Here is a 19,199-nt window from a genome sequence, read left to right as displayed (position 1 = left end):
GTGTGTCTGCACTGAATATTTTCTATGAACAACACTGGCTCTGCTGTCAGGTCTGTGAATGGGCAAGAAAAGTGAGCATCTGGTCTTGTGCAGACAAGAAACAAAACCAGCAAAGTATGGCACTCACACAGTACTGCTCATGCAGCTGGAATGCAGTGACTATTGTGCTCACACAGCACTGCACATGCAGCTGGAATGCAGTGACTATGGGCTCACACAGCACTGCACATGCAGGGGGAATGAAGTGACTATGGCGCTCACACAGCACTGCACATGCAGCTGGAATGCAGTGACTAAGGGGCTCACACAGCACTGCTCATGCAGCTGGAATGCAGTGACTATGGGGCTCACACAGCACTGCACATGCAGGGGGAATGCAGTGACTATGGGACTCACACAGCACTGCACATGCAGGGGGAATGCAGTGACTATGGCCCTAACACAGCACTTGCATATGCAGGAGGAATGCAGTGACTATGGCACTCACACAGCACTGCACATACAGGGGGAAATGCAGTGACTATGGGGCTCACACAGCACTGCACATGCAGGGGGAATGCAGTGACTATGGCCCTAACACAGCACTGCACATACAGGGGGAATGCAGTGACTATGGCACTCACACAGCACTGCACATACAGGGGGAATGCAGTGACTATGGGGCTCACACAGCACTGCACATGCAGGGGGAATGCAGTGACTATGGCCCTAACACAGCACTGCACATGCAGGGGGAATGCAGTGACTATGGGGCTCACACAGCACTGCACATGCAGGGGGAATGCAGTGACTATGGGACTCACACAGCACTGCACATGCAGAGGGAATGAAGTGACTATGGCACTCACACAGCACTGCTCATGCAGCTGGAATGAAGTGAGTAAGGGGCTCACACAGCACTGCTCATGCAGCTGGAATGCAGTGACTATGGGGCTCACACAGCACTGCTCATGCAGGGGGAATGCAGTGACTATGGCACTCACACAGCACTGCACATGCAGGGGGAATGCAGTGACTATGGGGCTCACACAGCACTGCACATGCAGGGGGAATGCAGTGACTATGGCACTCACACAGCACTGCACATGCAGGGGGAATGCAGTGACTATGGGACTCACACAGCACTGCACATGCAGGGGGAATGAAGTGACTATGGGACTCACACAGCACTGCACATGCAGGGGGAATGAAGTGACTATGGGGCTCACACAGCACTGCACATGCAGGGGGAATGCAGTGACTATGGGGCTCACACAGCACTATTATGCAGGGCAGGGAGATGTTACAGGTCTGCAGAAGGAAAGCTGAGATGAATATCCCTTCTGCAGAGCTTTAAGAGAGTTGCAGCCACGCGGTTGCCAAGTTCCACGTTCCAGGAATGAGGAAAAGCTTCATTAGGACAAACCCCCATCAGGGACAGAGAAAAATGGGACCATTTCTGAAGGGAAAGAACCTTTGATTCCTTTCTGTCCCCTTCAGGTCCCAGAATACAAGAGGTATAGCCTGTGTACACAGGCAGTGTTGTGGCTCTCAAGAGAGCGCTCCTCTAAGCTTGTCAGTTCTCATCAGATCCAGGGGACAAGCAGGGTTTCCTGTTCTCACAGGTTTCCAGAGGGAGGAAATTCCATACATGTGCTATAGCCCACATGTATGGGATACGACATGATAGAAGTCAGTTTTAACCCAGGTTCGCCTTGAGTCTAGACAGTAGAGATTGGAGAGTAGACCTCTGCTTGCAGCTGAAGGTGGGAGAGTGACAACTCACTCAGCTCTGCGACACTGCAAAGTGAGCCCACACTTTGCTATCAGCTCTCTAGAGAAAGCTGTAGGGCCATGTCTCTAAGAGAAACAGGCAGCCAGAGAACTGTGACCTGACAAGAACAAGCTGGGTCTCTCCTGGGCAAGCGAGAAGGTAATTAAACTGCCATCTTAAAGCACCCCTCCCCCACAGGCACAGGTCCATTACTGAAGATGACTCTTTCACAGTTGCTTTGAGTTCTATATGCTGTCAGTTTAAAGTAAAACAGGAGCTAGGCATGGGGACTGTGGTCTGTACTTAGGGAAGCAGAGGCAGGAAAAATGTGAGTTCAAGATCTACTTAGGCTATAAAGTAAGTTCAAGGCCAGCCTAGACAACGAAGCAAGACCCAGTCTTAAAAGGGAAGGAAAAGTTTAGGGAGTGGGAGTGGTAGAGCACTTCCCCATGTTCATTCTCCCAAGAGGGAGAAAGGGAAGGAAATGAGGGGAAAGGGGGAGAGGGGAGGGAAAGAGGAGGAGAGGGGAGAGGAGTGGAGGGGAGGAGAGGGGAGAGAGGGGAGGGGAGGAGAAAGAGGAGGAGGCAGGTAGGTACAAGGAGAGAGAGTCGGTGGCCAGTCTGGCAATATTAATGCTGGCCTCACACATAGGCCCAAAGGCTGGCAGAGCTGACATCCCAACCAGAAACCACTAGTGAGCAAGCACCCTCTTTTATGAGCCTTTTTTTTTTCTTCTTTGTACTTTTTTTAATTCAGAATATCAGGAGGTCATAAATTACTTTTGAAACTTTATAAAGTCAGATGTTTAAAGGAAATACAAGCACCACCTGTGTTATAGGAAAGAATGTACTTTGAGTCCAACTCTTCCAGTCTTCCAGTCTACCTTTGTCATTACCTCACATAACCTTAGACCCTGGAGAGGTCTACATGCCTCAAGTCACAAAAGCCTGGGACACCTGCTGTGTGGTTTCATGTGTAGACTTGTCATTACATGCCATTCCACAGGCCTTCCTGGTCATCATGTGTACAATGTTCTGTTCCTCTCCTAGCAGACTAGAGTTATGGATACAAATGGATGGAAGGAAGCTATTTTTTACTGGGCTCAGGCAATACATGCCTACTGCACTTACAGTCTAGTGCTAGATGGCAAATTCAGGGATACGAGAAGCTTCATTTAACCCCGCAGCATCCCCATCCTGCCCCAATGGGCTTACTGTATAAAGACAAAGCAGCTGGCTTCAGGTGGCATGGCACATCAGACAAACTTGGAGGAAACCAGACAGCCACATGGACTAGAGGCCACTGAGTCAATCCTTGAAGGATGTGTGGCCAGAATAAACACAGAGAAGTTAAAGAACCTGCATCTACAACTGCCTTCAGTGCAAAATCACTTCTCCAAGTTAGGTTAAAGAAGCAGAGACCACTGGCCAGCGGGAGCCTGTGTGAGAGGGAAGTACAGAGGGCACAGCACTGCAAGAAGACCCCGCAAGGTCACCCCGCAAGGTCACCATAAGGGGACCTGGAGAGTACCATACTGCAAAGCTTGGCTTTGACCCTGGCTCTCACTAGCTCAGAGCCTCTATTTCTGATGGAAAAGCAAGGCTAACTCTGGACCTAAAAGGACAAAAGGTGGCTACTGTTTAAATGTGACTGTCACACCAGGCCTCTCACACCCCCACAGAGGTATAAGCATCAGTTCAGCAGAAAACCTGCAGTATAAGCAAGAGCATGGCTCCAATCAATCTGCCAGTGCCTGCAGTCTGCAAACCGTATGCACACTTCATGTAGATAATTGGCTAAATGAATAAACTCGATTCTGCAAATGGCTTGGCCCAACCCTGAACTACACACAACCATGAAGCCAAATATTGACAAATCAAATTGAAGACTTAAAATCCATTAAAATGCCAGGTCTGACATAGAACAGACAAAATAAAATTGAGCTCAGTGAAGCTGCTTGGAGATTATCTTCGATATAGAAGCGCCAGAGTGTCTAGAAATTCTTTAGGGCACAGTGAGCCAACTCCTGACCCTTCACCTCCTATCTCCCCACTGTGAGCCATTGAGGATTGAATTACAGCTATGATCCCTGAGCCACCAGCACCTGCCACCTCTGAGGCAAGGCTCAAAACCCCCAAATTCACATTTCTCTTTCCTGTTTACGTCTGCCTATTAGATAGCTATTTCTTCTGAATTGTAAGAGCCCTTTCCCAGAAAGAGAAGGAAGGCCCTAAGACTGGAAAAGCAAAGGCAACTTGCAAGGCTCAGGGAGATCCTGAAAATTACATGATTCACAAGGTTCCTCTCTATAAGAATAGCAAGTGATTGCTCAAGAAGAAGGGCTCTTCAGCTAACCAAGCTATCTACAAGTTGGTCAGGGAGTTCCAAGGATAAAGTTTTTGTGAGGTATCACCCATCCTAGGGTGAGCTTCTCAGAAATATAGCTGCCTTGGAGTCACCCATGTTCACGTCAATAATCCCAATAAACTCACTAGTCCACTAAATTAGACATAGTCCTTCCCAAACTCAAGAGACCAACATACTTTAAAATTGTTCCACTGGGAAGGTTCTTCCTAGAAACACAGTCAGTCTATGAGGGAGTAAAAATACAGATGAGGAATAAATAATGAGCAACCCACTATCCACTGTCCTTCAACCCTATTTCTAGTCAGGATAGCTGCAGAAGCCTATACTCCCAGCATATGGGAAGCGGAGACAGGAGGATCACCACATGTTCACAGCAGCTACACCACAGAGTGGTAACTTGCCTCAAAGAAAACGCATTTCACTCATGGCCCAAGTAGTGAGAGCAAGAGTAGGAAGAATAGAAAGTGTCCCATTTGAGACCAACAATCCAGACTGTATCAACCACTGCCATGCTCCTGCAGTGTGGCCCCAAGTGAGAACCTTCATCCCAGGCCTTGCTGAAACAGTGGGCACACCTGCCACCTAAACAGCAGGAGAGTTAAGTTGCAAAAATGTATACCAGGCACTTATCCTGGCATCTCGGATGTTCCAAGGACTCCATATATGGCTTACTGAACTGAAGAAGAAGAATCTGCTTAGTTCTTATTAAAAAAAAGGAAAGCAGATATTTGGGAAGTGTCTGCTGAGGTGGCTTATCAGCTACTTACTCAGAGTTCATTACAACACGGGGATCCCAGGCATAACTTCAGGATGCGCTCCTCACACGAACTCAAGACTTCCCTTTAAGCCCCTTCCCCCCAGTCACACCTCCTGACCATCATGCCCCTCAAGCCCTCACTCTACCCTCTCACTCTACGGTTTCCGAGCCCTGTTTATGACTCTGAATACTGCCTCACAGTCAGCTTGAAGGTACAGCATACAGCCAGCTGATGCTGCCTGCTCTTCCAAATGAAAGAACCCAGCTGTTTTAAGACCTACTGACAGCATGCCCACCGCACAGAGGCCCTGGAGGGTTTCAAGGCATGGATCCAAGCAGCGTGATATGAAAGAAAAGGATCTAGAAGCTAAAACCATAACCTACAACAGCTGCAATGACGTTACAAGCACCAGTTGTAAAAGATGAGATAAAGTCCTGCCAGGCCTTTGGTGAATTTTCTCTCTCTCTCTCTCTCTCTCTCTCTCTCTCTCTCTCTCTCTCTCTAAGTCATGGAGTTCAATAAGTCACATTCCATGACAAATCCCTGTACTGAGAACATGAAAGCAAAATATTTGTATGTAAAGTATCAAGACATTCTTTCCTCAAATATGGTCTATAAACCATCAGTATCAGTGCCACCTAGAATATGTCAGCAGAGCTGGCCTCACCCAGTCATCCCACAGCAGAATCCACAGTTTATTATAATTGTTAAAGAACAATATTAATTGAGCTGAACAATGGTGATGTATGCTTTTAATTCCCACACTTGGGAAACAGACACAAGAGGATCTCTGTGAGTTCAAGGCCAATCCTGGTCTTGAGTCTACAGAGTGAGTTCCAGGACAGTCACAGATATACAGAGAACCCCTATCTTAAAACAAAACAAAGAAACAGGAAAAAAAAAACCACAAAACATATTATATGAAGAACAATGGAGTGCAGAGTGATATTTCAGTATATGAGTATGACCCAAGGGTTGGCCTTTAAAGGTACTTTAGCGACCCAGCTGGAGAGTACTTAGAACCCACCAGGCTACTCGGATAGGGCGGTGACAGTTGACATAGGTTTTTATGTCATCTCTTCCTTCCTGTTGGACTGCATGTTGGACTCCATGACAGAAGGTTGATTCTGAATGGCTGGTGTGTACTCAATTAGTGTCAAATGAATGGGCAGTCTACCAACTGACTGACAGAAGAAGACATCTACCTTGAGGCAAGTACAAAGAAAGATTCGATAAGCATGGAGAGAGATGGAGAAGACAGATAGACAAGTGTGAACACTTGGATGGGGGGAAATGTGGCAGCGGGATGGAACAGGCTGAATGAGGAAGTGCACACATTCCCCAGGGGATAGGTTGCTAGGGAGGCCATGGTTCCCGCATCTGCATCCTGAGCATTGCCCTCCTATAGGCCAGAAGCAACCGCCAGCATGATTGGAGCACAGTGAAAGGGGAGGGAGGGGACAGGATGATAAAAATGGCGTATCTGTCTCTGGTGCTGGCTGGTGGGAGAAGCAGAACAGCCACACGTAGTTTCAACTGTCATCTCCAAGGCTTTTTGAGCTGGGCAAGAGAGAACCTGGCTCTCGCAGGCTCATCCAAACTTTGGACATGGCGATACGGTGTTGCTACAAAGTTCAGGCTAGAGTATCACGTGATTGAGTTATCAACAAATATAGATAGATATAGATATTCATATCCATATACAGAGAGTGGGGGTAGATAAGCAGATAGGTACCCAGGTAGGTAGAGATGAATATCACCAAAAGAGCCATAATGTTTTAAGTAATTTAACAATTTGTACTGGGTCAATTTCATAGTTATCACAGGGCACATGCAGCCAATAGCTGAAAGTTAACTGTGCCTGGAGGGAATGAGTCCACCAACCAGGCCTGGCTGGACTCTTTAATACACAATCTCTTTAGTCTCCTCAAACAGCAACATAGACATTACTTACAGTCTTCAACAAGCTCATCCAGGAACTTAGAGACATCCGAGCACCAGAGGAGCCTCAAGTCCAGTCCAGATGTTACCCTACAGCAGTGCACTGGCAAAAGAAACACAAATGTCAGTTCAGAGACCTCATTAAGCTATGTATTAGCTAGCCAGGCATGGTGTCGCACGCCTTTCCTGCCAGCACTTGAGAGGCAGAGGCAGGTGGACCTAAGGGTGAGGCCAGCCTGGTCTACAGGGGGAATTCCTAGACAGCCAGGGCTACACAGAGAAATCCTGTCAAAAACAAAGTTTCAATTACTCATTGCTGTGATAAAATTCTTGACCAAGATCACCCAGCTCATTTTTCAGGAGTACAGTCCTGAAACACCCTGAAATCCGGGTGTGGGCAGCAGGGCAGCAGGAGCACCGAGCAGGAAGCCACGTCACCAGGCCGGAAAGCAGAGAGAGATGAATGCTGGCGCTCAGCTAACTTTTCTATTCTGTGCAGGACTCCAGCCCATAGGATGGTGTACCCCACATTTACTGGTCTCTCCACCTTAGTTAACCCAATCTATCTAGAAACTCTCTCACAGGCATGCCCAGAGGCTTGTTTCCATGGTGATGCTAAATCAAATTGGTAATGAAGAAGAACTATCACAGTAGGGAGCAACAGCCTCACAACAGTAAACACTCCTGGTTGGATTTCAGATTATGAAGAAGGAGTGACGTCCCCTAGTCCCAGGACACAGTGCAGCCTCAGAGCTGGTAAACCCCCTCCCGACAGACAGAGAAAGAGACTCCATCTCCCTGCTGCAGACTGAGGGGTACAGGAGCACTTGGAAGCGAGCAGCTGAAGGGGCTCTGTCTAGAGATGATGTTAAGGCTCAGAATGCTGACAGACCTTGCCCCAAATGAGCTGCACGGAACCAGAACCAACAACAGGCAGTTGCCTTCCTAATAAAACTCCATGTCTAAACAAATGTTATTCTCATTCTATCTCTCGCTAGACAGCAGAGGAGATTAAGTAGCCTGCAGTTCCAAAATCTTAACCATTTCTCTAATTCATATCCCCCACCCTCATCCAAACTGAGACTCATGGTTTTCCTCAAAAACAAAATAAAACAACAAACAAAGCCAGAGTTCTAGAAGAAACAGAACTGTTTTGTACACCGTGGAGGAAGACTATCCAAAGCCTTCAGCAAGAAGAAAGGCTAAAAATGCTAAAGAAATAAAGACCAAATCTGAATCTTTAAGATGTAAAGAAAGAGCATGCCAGACGGTGGTGGCACACACCTTTAATCCCAGCACTTGGGAGGCAGAGGCAGGCAGATTTCTGAGTTCGAGGCCACCCTGGTCTACAGAGTAAGTTCCAGGACAGCCAGGGCTACACAGAGAAACCCTGTCTCGACAAAAACAAAAACAAAAAAAAACAAAACAAAAAAAAACAAAACAAAAAAAAAGATGTAAAGAACACAGAACAAAAGAGAACATTTTATCTCTGCTCTTGTTGGCAGACCTGGAAGTACCTAAATCTGAGATATTCTCGGCAGACTAACATTTGGCTCATGGTCCCCAGCCGCTAGTGCTACTATGGGAAGCAATGGACATATTTTGAAGGGTAGAGTTGGCCCTTAACTCTGACACATTAGGAAATGAGTAGGCTGCCACACACTTCTGCTAGAGTGAATCCCACTACACCACAACACACCACAACAGCAAAACGATAGTGCTGAAACCGTGAGCCAAAAGAAAGTTTTCCTCCCCAAAGTTGTTTCTGTCAGGAACTGTGATCACAGAGACCAAAAGTAAATTGATATGAGAGTCAAGGGACCAGAACACATCCCAGGAAATGCTTAGGGACCGTCGAAATTAGAGCATCTTAAAGGATGGCAGACTGACTCCTTGTCCCGTTTCATTTTGATGAAATGAAATAGACAATCAAAATGCTCGTTCTGTAGGAAATGAGGCTTCTGATTATGGTCTGGGTTCTTAAATTAAATCTTCACCTAATTATATGTTGAAACCTAATCCTCTAAATGGTTGCCTCTCCCCCTGGGTTTTAGCTGCAGTCGGTTGTGAGGAACCCCTGCATCTTGCAGCTTGCTCCTAACCCCGGATACCATAACAGCTCACCTGTGAAGCAGGGAGCGTAGACAGGGTAAGCCCAAGGCATTGTCCTGATACAAGATTCGGCAACTCTAGAAAAAGAGCCAAATAATCGTCACATGAAGCTGGCTTCCACAAAGTGTAAGGCACTTGCTTACTGTGAGGAAGCAGCGGCCAGTTTTTACCAATCTGAATTTCAGCATCTCTTTGATCATTGTCAAGTTGGAATATCACTGTGACGCCAGATAAATTTTGTTTGTAGAGCTAATTCCAACTTCCCTCCCTAACACACACACACACATATATACTCTAAATGGGAATTTGGATCTGTTTCCCCAAAGATCCAATTTTTTTTAATAAGGCAAAGTTAAGGTTTCTTTTTTTTTTTTTTTTTTTTTTTTTTGCATAAAGCAGAATTCAGACAGTGAGGTCATCTGTTTGGAAACTACAGCAATAGTTCCAATATTTTTTTTTCCTTCTGTGTTCACATTCTACTTACTCTGAATCATGAGAGAGAGATGGAGATTTCATCAAAAAATGCAAAGGCTTCTTAGGCCACCCACAGCCTGGTCAAGGCCTCCACACTGGGACAGAGGCATACAGCTAACTAATCACTTCCCATCCAATAGTCAGTCAACCCACAAAGCTAATGAAGGCAAACCAAATACATAACTAGAATTTGTGAGCAGTCCCTAGATCCATCTAACAAACACATAAAACCCTCCCACAATGTCCATGATGCTCCCTATCCTTAAGGGAGAAAAGGCCCCAGGAGTAGGAAGCACCCCAAACTCCTTTGAAGAGACAACAGACCTTTACCCTTGAAAGGAGAGCATAGTCAAATTGTGCATCTAGTGTCAAGGGACCCTGACCCTAAATTCTCTGCTCCTCAGTGTAAGGACCCTCCAGTACCAGATGCCAGGAGTTCTCTTCCGTAATTCTCTCAGCTACCCCAAGTTCTCTGCAATGGAGTCGTGAATGGAGGGGACCTGTTCTGTGAAGTGATCACATGATCAGAGACTACTGGCTTCTTGCAGCAGGCACAGTGCGCAGCACGGCTCTCCTCATAGCCAGGCGTACATACTCGGAACTGCTCGGAGGCCTCACCTAACAGCTTCAGCGCGGACCTTCTTACAGAGCTGGGGTCAGGCTCAGTATTTAAATTTCTAAGATTAATACTAATAAGTAAAAGCACATAAAATATGCATGCTTCTAATAAGAGACAAAAGGTGAATGGATCCAGATGGGAGGCACTGTGGGGAAGGAACTGGAAGGAGGAGAGGGAGGGGAAACAGTAATCAGGATATAGTATGTGCAAAATAATTTGTTTTCAATAAAAAGAAAGCAAAAATAAACAGATAGATAAAAGAATATGTGCAGCAACCATTTTGTTCTTTATGAAGCTAAGAAATTACTACACATTTTTATGAGCATGCCATATTTTAGTGAACTTTAAACATAATTTTGTTTCTTTAAAAAAAAAAGGATTTATTTCCCTTTTACTTAGTGCATGGAGGCAGGGATCCATGCATATACATGCAGGTGTGTGCAGAGCCTCAGCCCCCCCTGGAGCTGGAGTTAGGGACGGCTGTGTGTTGCTCAGAGTGAGTCCTGGGAACCAAAGGGAAGCAGGACACACTCTTAACTGCTAAGCCATCTCTCCAGCCTTTGTTTTCTATTCTTAAAGAGTTGTTATTTTTATATGTATGTGAATGCCTGTCTGTATGTATGTGTACCACATGTCTGCAGGTGCCCTTGAAGGCCAGTAGAAGGCTTCAGACCCCTGGACCTGCAGTTAGAAGGTGTGCTAGACATGGGTGCTGGGACTGAATCTAGGTCTTCTGGAAGATCAGAACCTATCATTTTGATCCTATAGGATCAGTCCTATAATTTTGTTTTCTTAAAATTCTTGTCTCAGGTCATATTTCATTCAAATTTAAGTGTTTTCCTCATTAAAAATCTGTTATTTTCTATGTTATTGTTCACATACTATTTCTTCATATCCGAGGTCTGAGATTACTTTCCTGCAATTCACAAAGCATAAATATCTGAATCCTCTAAAAATAAATAATACATATTTTCATTTTTAGATAAGGAGATGCCAGTCACCTCTTAGGGGGAAGTAGGGCATGAAGCCCGTGAGCATTTGTCCTACTCCTTATGAGTAATACCTCCAGCTGTGCTAGGCTGCTAGCCTGGCGCTCCCAAGTTCAAAATCCTCCTCAGTTTCCCAACTAAATGTGACTACAGGTTCTTGGTACAGTACTGGGTCTAGACATATAAATCATAATAAAACATTAAACAACAAACAAAACAGATTTGTCCCTGTGACAGGAATTTTCCAGAACTGTTTCAGAAGTATTATCAGCTCTACTTTAAGATGCCAGAAAAGTATGAAGTGAACCCCAGAGCTTGTCAAGGGTGGGGTCTGACTGGCAAGGCAGAAGGCTCCAGAGACATCATCTATAAATATAGCTTTGCTTTGGAAAGTCTGCACCCTGGCACAGTCCTGCATTCTGAGCTCACACCATGTTGGGCCAGCACTAGGGATCTATCTGTGTACCCAAGGGTCTTCTCTGATACATTCTGCAAGTCTATTTCCTGAGGCACATTGTGTCCTCATGTTGTCCCTAGCAGCTGAGGGGCAAGGGAAGGGCCAGACATCCTGCAGATCTGGGAGGACCCTGCTTCCTCCTGTGGGGATGCTGTACCCAGGTTCCATCATCCTCCTGCTCCAGAGCCTCATCCTTTTTTGCCTTTCCTATGAAAACTTTGCTCATTGACTGAATCAAAGCAAGTCATCCATTGGCCAGAAATGGCTAAAGAGTAGAGAAATGTGTGTGTGAGTAGGATGTCTCACTCTCTAGCCCTCCCTCACCAGAAGCATCTTGACCACATTAGTAAGAACAGGCCATCCAAACTGTTGTGCAAATCTCACTGGAGACAGAGTTTGTCACTTTAAGTTAACATCTTCATTCCTTTTGTGTTGCTAAAACAGAGACTTGAAACCCAGATTTATTTTTAAGAACAAGAAAACACATTGCTTCTTATGGTTCTAAAGGGGATGGAGCTCATGGCCATGAGGTCCATATCTAGAGAAGATACGGATTCTTCACGATGTACTGTAGAATGTTCACAATGTATTGTCGCATGTTAGAAGGAGGAAGGGTCATAAAGAGTAAAGGAGGAAGGGGGGAGGCTAAAGTCGCCTTGGCAACAGAACCTCCTATAGTATGTACAGTATGCACAGCTGTGAGTGGATACATGTGTGTCCACACATAGAGACCAGCAGTTGGCCTCACATGTCATGCTTTAGGAGCCGTCTGTTTCTTTGTTTTGAGACACTGGGACTTGGGGCTTCGCATTGGGCTACACGAGCTAGCCAGCACTTCTTGGGAACCCAAGCATGTGTTACAATGCATGCTGGGAACCTGAGTCCTCATGCCTCAAGCACTTTACCAACAAAGCTCTCTCTCATGCCCCAAACCTAGTACTCTTAAGATAACTGGCCTCCTCTCATGGGTCATGGATTTAGGTCATGACCTAAAATCCTCCTATCAGGCCTGATTCCCCAGAACTTTTTCATTGGGAATTAAGACTACACACAAGGAATTTGAGGGACATTTAAATTTCAGCAGTTATAATAGTCAAAATTTGACACTATGATACTTAATAACACTTCGACCTGGTTTTAGGTAGTACCTAACACCCAGGAAAATTATACAGGAATAATGACAAAATTATTCTAGTTCCTTTTCTTCGACTAAGAGTCTCTTCTTTCCTAGGTCTGCTACTTAATAAGCAAAACTGTAGGACTGGAGAGACAGCTAAGCGGTCTGCTTCCAGAGGTTCTGATTTCAATTCCCAGCAACCACATGGTGGCTCACAACCATCTATAATGGGACCTGATGCCCTCCTCTGGCACAACGATATACATGCAGATAGAGCGCTCATATATGTAAAGTAAATAATTCTTTTAAAAAACAAAAACTAACAAATAAGACAAAACTACAAACACAGACCAACTTTTTAAGAAGTTTGTGTATAAGTGTGTTTATGTCTATACATGTATTTGAATGTATACTTGGGAGGGTATATATGTATTTGTGTATGCATAAGCATGTCTCTGTCTCTGTGGGTATGTGTATGTGTTCCAGTACATGCATGCATATACAACTCTTAACTGACTCACAATAATAGCCTTACAGGGAAACTATTGTTAAGAGCTCAGGAAAAGACAAGTCTTGCCAACTCCAAAAGAACAAAGGGTTTCAGCAAGTAACATGGGAACATAGTGACCTCACCCCGTCAAACCCCCGCCTCTGAGCCTGTGCATCTAGGGACCCTTTTCAAACTGAGAGTGCTCCCTTATAAGTACCATTTCTATCCTAGAGGATGGGGTGGAGGATGGCCAAGCCAGGAAACAGATTCCAGAGGTGGCTCTTTGATATTTAGTCCAGACAACCCACCGGCCACTGAGGCTCCTCTACCAGGCTGAGGGCTGAAACTCTCCACGAGGCTGGAATCCCCAGCCTACCCACAGGCATTAGTCACTTCATCCAGCTGCTAGTTCCTGTCCAGTAAGGGCCTGAGCCAAAACTGAAATGCACTGTCTGATAGCAGTCCTTAATTCCCAGTGACTCATGCCAGTAGGCCCCTCACAGGACACATCCATTCTGGGCTTCATGATGCCTGTGTTTCCAGGATTATCATGTCAGCCATGAAGAGTGACCTGAAGCAGATGATGACCCCATCTCATCATCTGGGTATCCAAGCAGGAACCTTCACGCCAACCTCCTCTCGTTTGCACACACATACCTAAGCACTGAAAGGAGAGTAAGTTTCTTTCAAGGTTTTAAACTTTTGCCAACATTGCCACATACCTTCCCACATACAGTCATACTCTTATAATCTGAGGCAGCGTAAGAACAAAATATTAATTTTTTTGAAAATATTTTTATTGATATATTTTTTATTTACATTTCAAATGATTTCCCCTTTTCTGGGTCCCCACTCCCCGCAAGTCCCATAAGCCCTCTTCCCTCACCCTGTTCCTCCATCTACCCCTTCCCGCTTCCCTGTTCTGGAATTTCCCTATACTCTTGCACTGAGTCTTTCCAGAACCAGGGACCACTCCTCCATTCTTTTTGGACATCATTTAATATGTGGATTATGTCTTGGGTATTCAAAGTTTCTAAGCTAATATCCACTTATCAGTGAGTGCATACCATGATTGATCTTTTGAGACTGGGTTACCTCACTTAGTATGATGTTCTCCAGCTCCATCCATTTGTCTAAGAATTTCATGAATTCATTGTTTCTAATGGCTGAATAGTACTCCATTGTGTAAATATACCACATTTTTTGTATCCATTCCTCCGTTGAAGGAAATCATCAAATTCAGGGCTGAAATCAATCAAGTAGAAACCAAGAGAACCATACAAAGAATCAACAAAACCAAAAGCTGGTTCTTTGAAAAAATCAACAAGATAGATAAACCCTTAGCCAGACTAACCACAGGGCACAGAGAAAGTATCCAAATTAACAAAATTAGAAATGAAAACGGAGATATTACAACAGAAAACGAGGAAATTCAAAAAATCATCAGATCCTACTACAAAAACCTGTACTCAACACAACAGGAGAATCTGGAGGAAATGGACATTTTCTTAGACAGATACCAATTACCAAAATTAAACCAGGATCAAATAGACCATCTAAACAGACCCATAACCCCTAAAGAAATAGAAGGAGTCATAGATAGGCTTCCGACCAAAAAAAAGCACAGGACCAGATGGTTTCAGTGCAGAATTCTATCAGAACAAAGTATTCTTAATGAGTATTTCATCTATTCCATTGGCCCCTCTATGCACTTGTAAAGTGGCATTATTTATTTTATATAGAATGATTAACATTTGTGGATGAAAGACCCTCTGTTCTGACCCATGCTGGGATGGAGTTAGGGTGAAAAAAATCAAACAAGATTTAAAAAAAAAAAATCAGACAAGAGGCTGATGACGACAGATATTAAAAGCATTATGGTCTAAGCATGCGGACTAAGCTTGAATCCCCAGAAGTGCACATAAAGCCAGGTGCAGTAACATGTATCGCAGTGCTTCTAAAATGGGATGGGGCTAGGAGAATCCCTACAAGCTCGTGGGGCAGCTGGGCTGCTGTGCACAGCAGCAAACAGAGAGAGGCCATCTCTAACAAGGTGAAAGATGGAGGCTGTGGTAGCTGGAAGAAGAATGGTCCCCACAGCTTTAGATGTTTGAGGACCCATTCCTTGGTTATGGGACCTGTTTGGGAAGGTATAGGAGGTGTGGCTTTGTTGATTGAAGGAGGTGTCTCACTGAGAGTAAGCTTTGAAATTTCAAGACTCCCACCATTTCTAAGCCTTTCACTACTCCCTCTCTGTCTCCTACTTGCAGATCAGAGAACCCATGCATGCAAGATAAACAATGGAGAGGAACAAGGGACCAAGACACATTCCTTAAAACTCCATTCCCTGACCCCCATCTCAGTCATTCAGTGACTTTACAATTGGCACTGAAAACTCAAGTGATGATCGCAAGTGCTTGTACCTTGGGGAGTCAGAAGCAGGTCAACCCCTGGTCAGCCAGCCTAGTCTACTTGACAAATGCCAGGCCAATGAAAGACTCTGCCTCAAGAAACAAGCTATCTGGTACCTGTGCAACAACAGAAATGGTGAGCCTCTGGCTGTAAACCTATGCACACATAACCAAACATGAGCACCTGAACTCACACAATGAACAGAGGAAAGAGAAAGGAAACTCAAGAGCTATATACTGAAGAAGGGAAAGAAAGCTGACAGTCGGGCTAAAGGTCCAGCACAGGTGGGCATCAGCTCCACCATCAGCCAACACCAGTAAGAGACTCAGAGCAGATGTGCCCTCCTGTACCTTCTACACTGTGGGCACCACTGACTGGGGGTGGGAAGGGGGGGGGGAGACAGCTTTTTTCTCTCTAGCCAGTGCCTGACATTCTCATCCGCCTTCAGGACAGAGTTCAACACGCAAGCCCTCAGACTTCAGACTCCCAGCCAGCCCCTGACTCAGTCCCGTTCCCACCTTTCCCACACAGACAGACACCACAGACCAGTCCCAAGGGGATGTCTGGTATCTGAGGCTCTCCCCCCAATCCTACCACATCCTGCCCTCACTGTGGGGGGTCTGTGCTCAAGTCATTCCCTGCAGAGAAGCTTTTTACCTTATTTTTTCTGACAGAAATATTCCTTCTTCCTCAAAATCCAACATACCTCCCCCAGCCTCCAGGATGCCTCTCAGACCCTAGTGTTTATCTCACCATGAAGAACTTCACACCAGATGGCTCCTGTGTTGGAGACTTCCCTTGTGGCTGTGACAAGATACCTCACAGAAGCAATTAAAGACACAAGGAGCTCATTTTGATGGAGGTTTTCAAGCAGCCCAGGTGATGGGGAAGGCGCAGCTGCAGGAATGGCTGGTCACATGGCATCCACAAGCAGGGAGCAAGCAATGACTACTGACACTGCCTACTTGGCTTTTGTGTTTAGTCTGGGACCCCAGGCAAAGGAATGGTATCACCTACGCTTACCACATCACAATCTAATCTAGAAACGCCTTCGCACATACAGTGAAGTTTGTCTCTTGGGTGATTCTATATCCTATCACATTGATGATCTATGCTAACCATCACAGTTCTCTTTGGCATGGCTTTTCACCCTCAATGACTTTTATCTTTGTATCCTAGAGAACATTCAGTACAGACAATAACAGATAGAGAGGACTCAAGTGACCCCACGGGGCTCCCTGAAAGCCATTTCTAGAAATAAGTCACACCTGGGCAAGGAGTTATGCATGCATGCTCTGTCAGCACGAAAGACTCCACCACATCAGCTCCTCTCTCCAGGCTCTAGTACACAAAGGTCAAACAATCAAACTTCCTCCACAAACTTCACAACATCCCTGGGGCCAAACTGAAAAGCTGGGGACCATAGGGTGAGCACTTATCCTTATAAGGAACAGCTTCAGCTGAGCATTGGTGATATACACCTTTAATCTCAGCACTCTGGAAGCAGAGACAGGCAGTTTTTTAGTTTGATGCCAGTCTGGTCCAGGACAACCAGGACTATTCAAAGAAACACTCTCTCAAAAGAACACAAAACAACAACAACAGAATAGCCTAAGGGCAAGTGTCAACATAAAATGAATTTTGTGTTTGTGTGTGTGTGTGTGTGTATTTAGTTCTATAATAACAGTTCCTGGGCCAGTGACAGTTGTGTAGGTAAGGTGGACACTGTGATAGCCTGATTTAAAAAAAAATCAGTTTGCTCCCTGGTACCCACATAAAAAGCACTTCTTCAGGAAAATGGTAGGCATAGAAAGAATGTTCAGGAAGCTCTTGGGCCAGCTAGCCTGGAGTATGCAATGTGGCAGAAAGGCTATTCTAAGTACTCTTCCTGGACGGGGCTCTACTCCCATGTCCTAAAGAAAATTAGGAAGCAATCTTTGCCCTCAGTTAAGAAGCTTCTGAAATCCCACTTGCCCCCATCAAACAAATGTTCCTCATTTGATCCAAACTCTTTCAATTACATGCCTTAAAGAGACAAAGAAAACACCACCACCACCTACCCCTGCTTTGATGACACATTTAAAATGGTTGCATCTGTCATCCAGTTAAGCTGCCTGATAGTTAACAAATGGTCACCAAACCTGACCGCTGCTTGTTTGTGAGTATCCAGGTGTATGGTCACTTGTTCTCTCTCTCTCTCTCTCTCTCTTCCTCCCATCCCTCATGCCACCCCTCCCCCAAGGGTACACTATTCAAGCTTGGCTGACCTGTAACTCCCTCAAAGACCAAGCTAGGCTTGACTTATTAGTCTACCTGCCTCCTGAGTGCAGGGATTAAAGGTGTGCACCACATTGCCAGCCTTGTTTCTCTAAGGACAGCACCCAGCACTGAGCACATCAGTCCAACTAAAGCCATTGTCATTTGTTTCCATCTAAAGAACAAGCATGGCGCTCAGGCTGTTTCTCGTGTAGCGGAGTGCTTACAGGGCATGCAGAAGACCTGGGCTTGCTCTCCAAGACTGCATAAACTAGACATGGTGACACAGGCCTATAATTCTAGCATAACTAAGGAGTTAGTAGGAGGACCAAGAGTTCAAGGGTCTACATAGGGAGTTCAAGGCCAGCCCAAGATACATGAGATCCTCCCCTCCCTTCCAACTCCTGTCACAAAACCCACAAGCATTCGCATCAAAAAGTAATGATTTTAGTAATTTCAAAAACCAACACTGTGCGTCTATAGCATCACAACACCCTAACTCTCCCCACATCAGTGAACCCCTGCTGTGAGAGGTACCTCAGCCTTCACATTGACCTTTGTCTTTTAGGGGCATTCGAAGAAATTCTCTAACATATATTCTAGATTTGGTAAACTGAAGTCACACTTAGGTATAATCCCTAAGGATGCTATATCAAGCCAAGCCCACTCTTCTGGTTCTGTTCCATACTTCCCAAGATCCTCTCTGGTAACAAGAATGTTAACCCACCCAAGAATCTACACCAAAAACTGTATCTTTTTTTGCTGCTGCTGCTGGTTGTTGTTGGTGGTGGTGGTGTTGATGGTGGTGTTGGTGGTTTCAATGAGAGTTTTGAGCTGTAAAAGTGGCTTTGGGGCTCCTGTAGCCCAGGAATGCCATGCTCTCTGGACAGAACTGAAGGCAGAGAGGGTCAGTCAGCGTGCCACCGAGCAGTGAGAAGCCGTTCACACCAGCTTCCTTCCATTTGATTTGTGGAATTTTGTATTCTAGCTTATTCAATATTTGCATGCTTGCTTTCATACTAAAACAAGTTCTTAGCTTCCCTATTCCTCAGAAGACTTAAGGCTACACAATCTGTTTTATGTTTCTTTCATAATTTATGTTTATTTTATAAATGTAGGCTTATCATGGAAGCCTTCAGCCCTGTGTCAGACAGCAATTTAGTGTCTTCCCCTCCTCCTACAGAGAAGGAGCCTACTGCTCAAATAGCTTGGGTCACTCAACCAAGAAAGAACCTTGGAGGTAGACTCAGATCTCTAGACCCTGTGTGTGGGCTCATTACCCCTGAGGAGCCACACCGTTCAGAACCACTCAGTCCATCTAACTCATAAGGCTATGGTCAATTTTTTAATCTTCCCATATGTCTGCTGCATATTGGGATATATCAAGAATGATGAGCTTCCTCTCAAGCTTGACCAAAGTCTATAAAAGGGAGACTGACTCTTCACTGGCAAGC

At 45.3% G+C, this 19,199-nt stretch overlaps 1 protein-coding gene across 1 annotated transcript in view; it reads right to left on the bottom strand.

Moving 5' to 3' along the window:
* The window catches only part of Tln2 (talin 2), a 414,048-nt gene that overhangs the window by 327,188 nt on the left and 67,661 nt on the right, over nucleotides 1–19,199 (bottom strand). Inside the window, exon 2 of the mRNA XM_052187919.1 lies at nucleotides 6,833–6,922. The gene's annotated coding sequence lies outside the window, so the exon portion shown is untranslated. The remainder of the gene's footprint in view (nucleotides 1–6,832; nucleotides 6,923–19,199) is intronic.

This window comes from Apodemus sylvaticus, chromosome 7 (genome assembly GCF_947179515.1).
Source record: "Apodemus sylvaticus chromosome 7, mApoSyl1.1, whole genome shotgun sequence".
In the NCBI taxonomy this organism is placed as follows: Eukaryota; Metazoa; Chordata; class Mammalia; order Rodentia; family Muridae; genus Apodemus; species Apodemus sylvaticus.
Note: the sequence above shows the minus strand (reverse complement) of the source record. Positions and strands in the feature narration are given on the sequence as shown.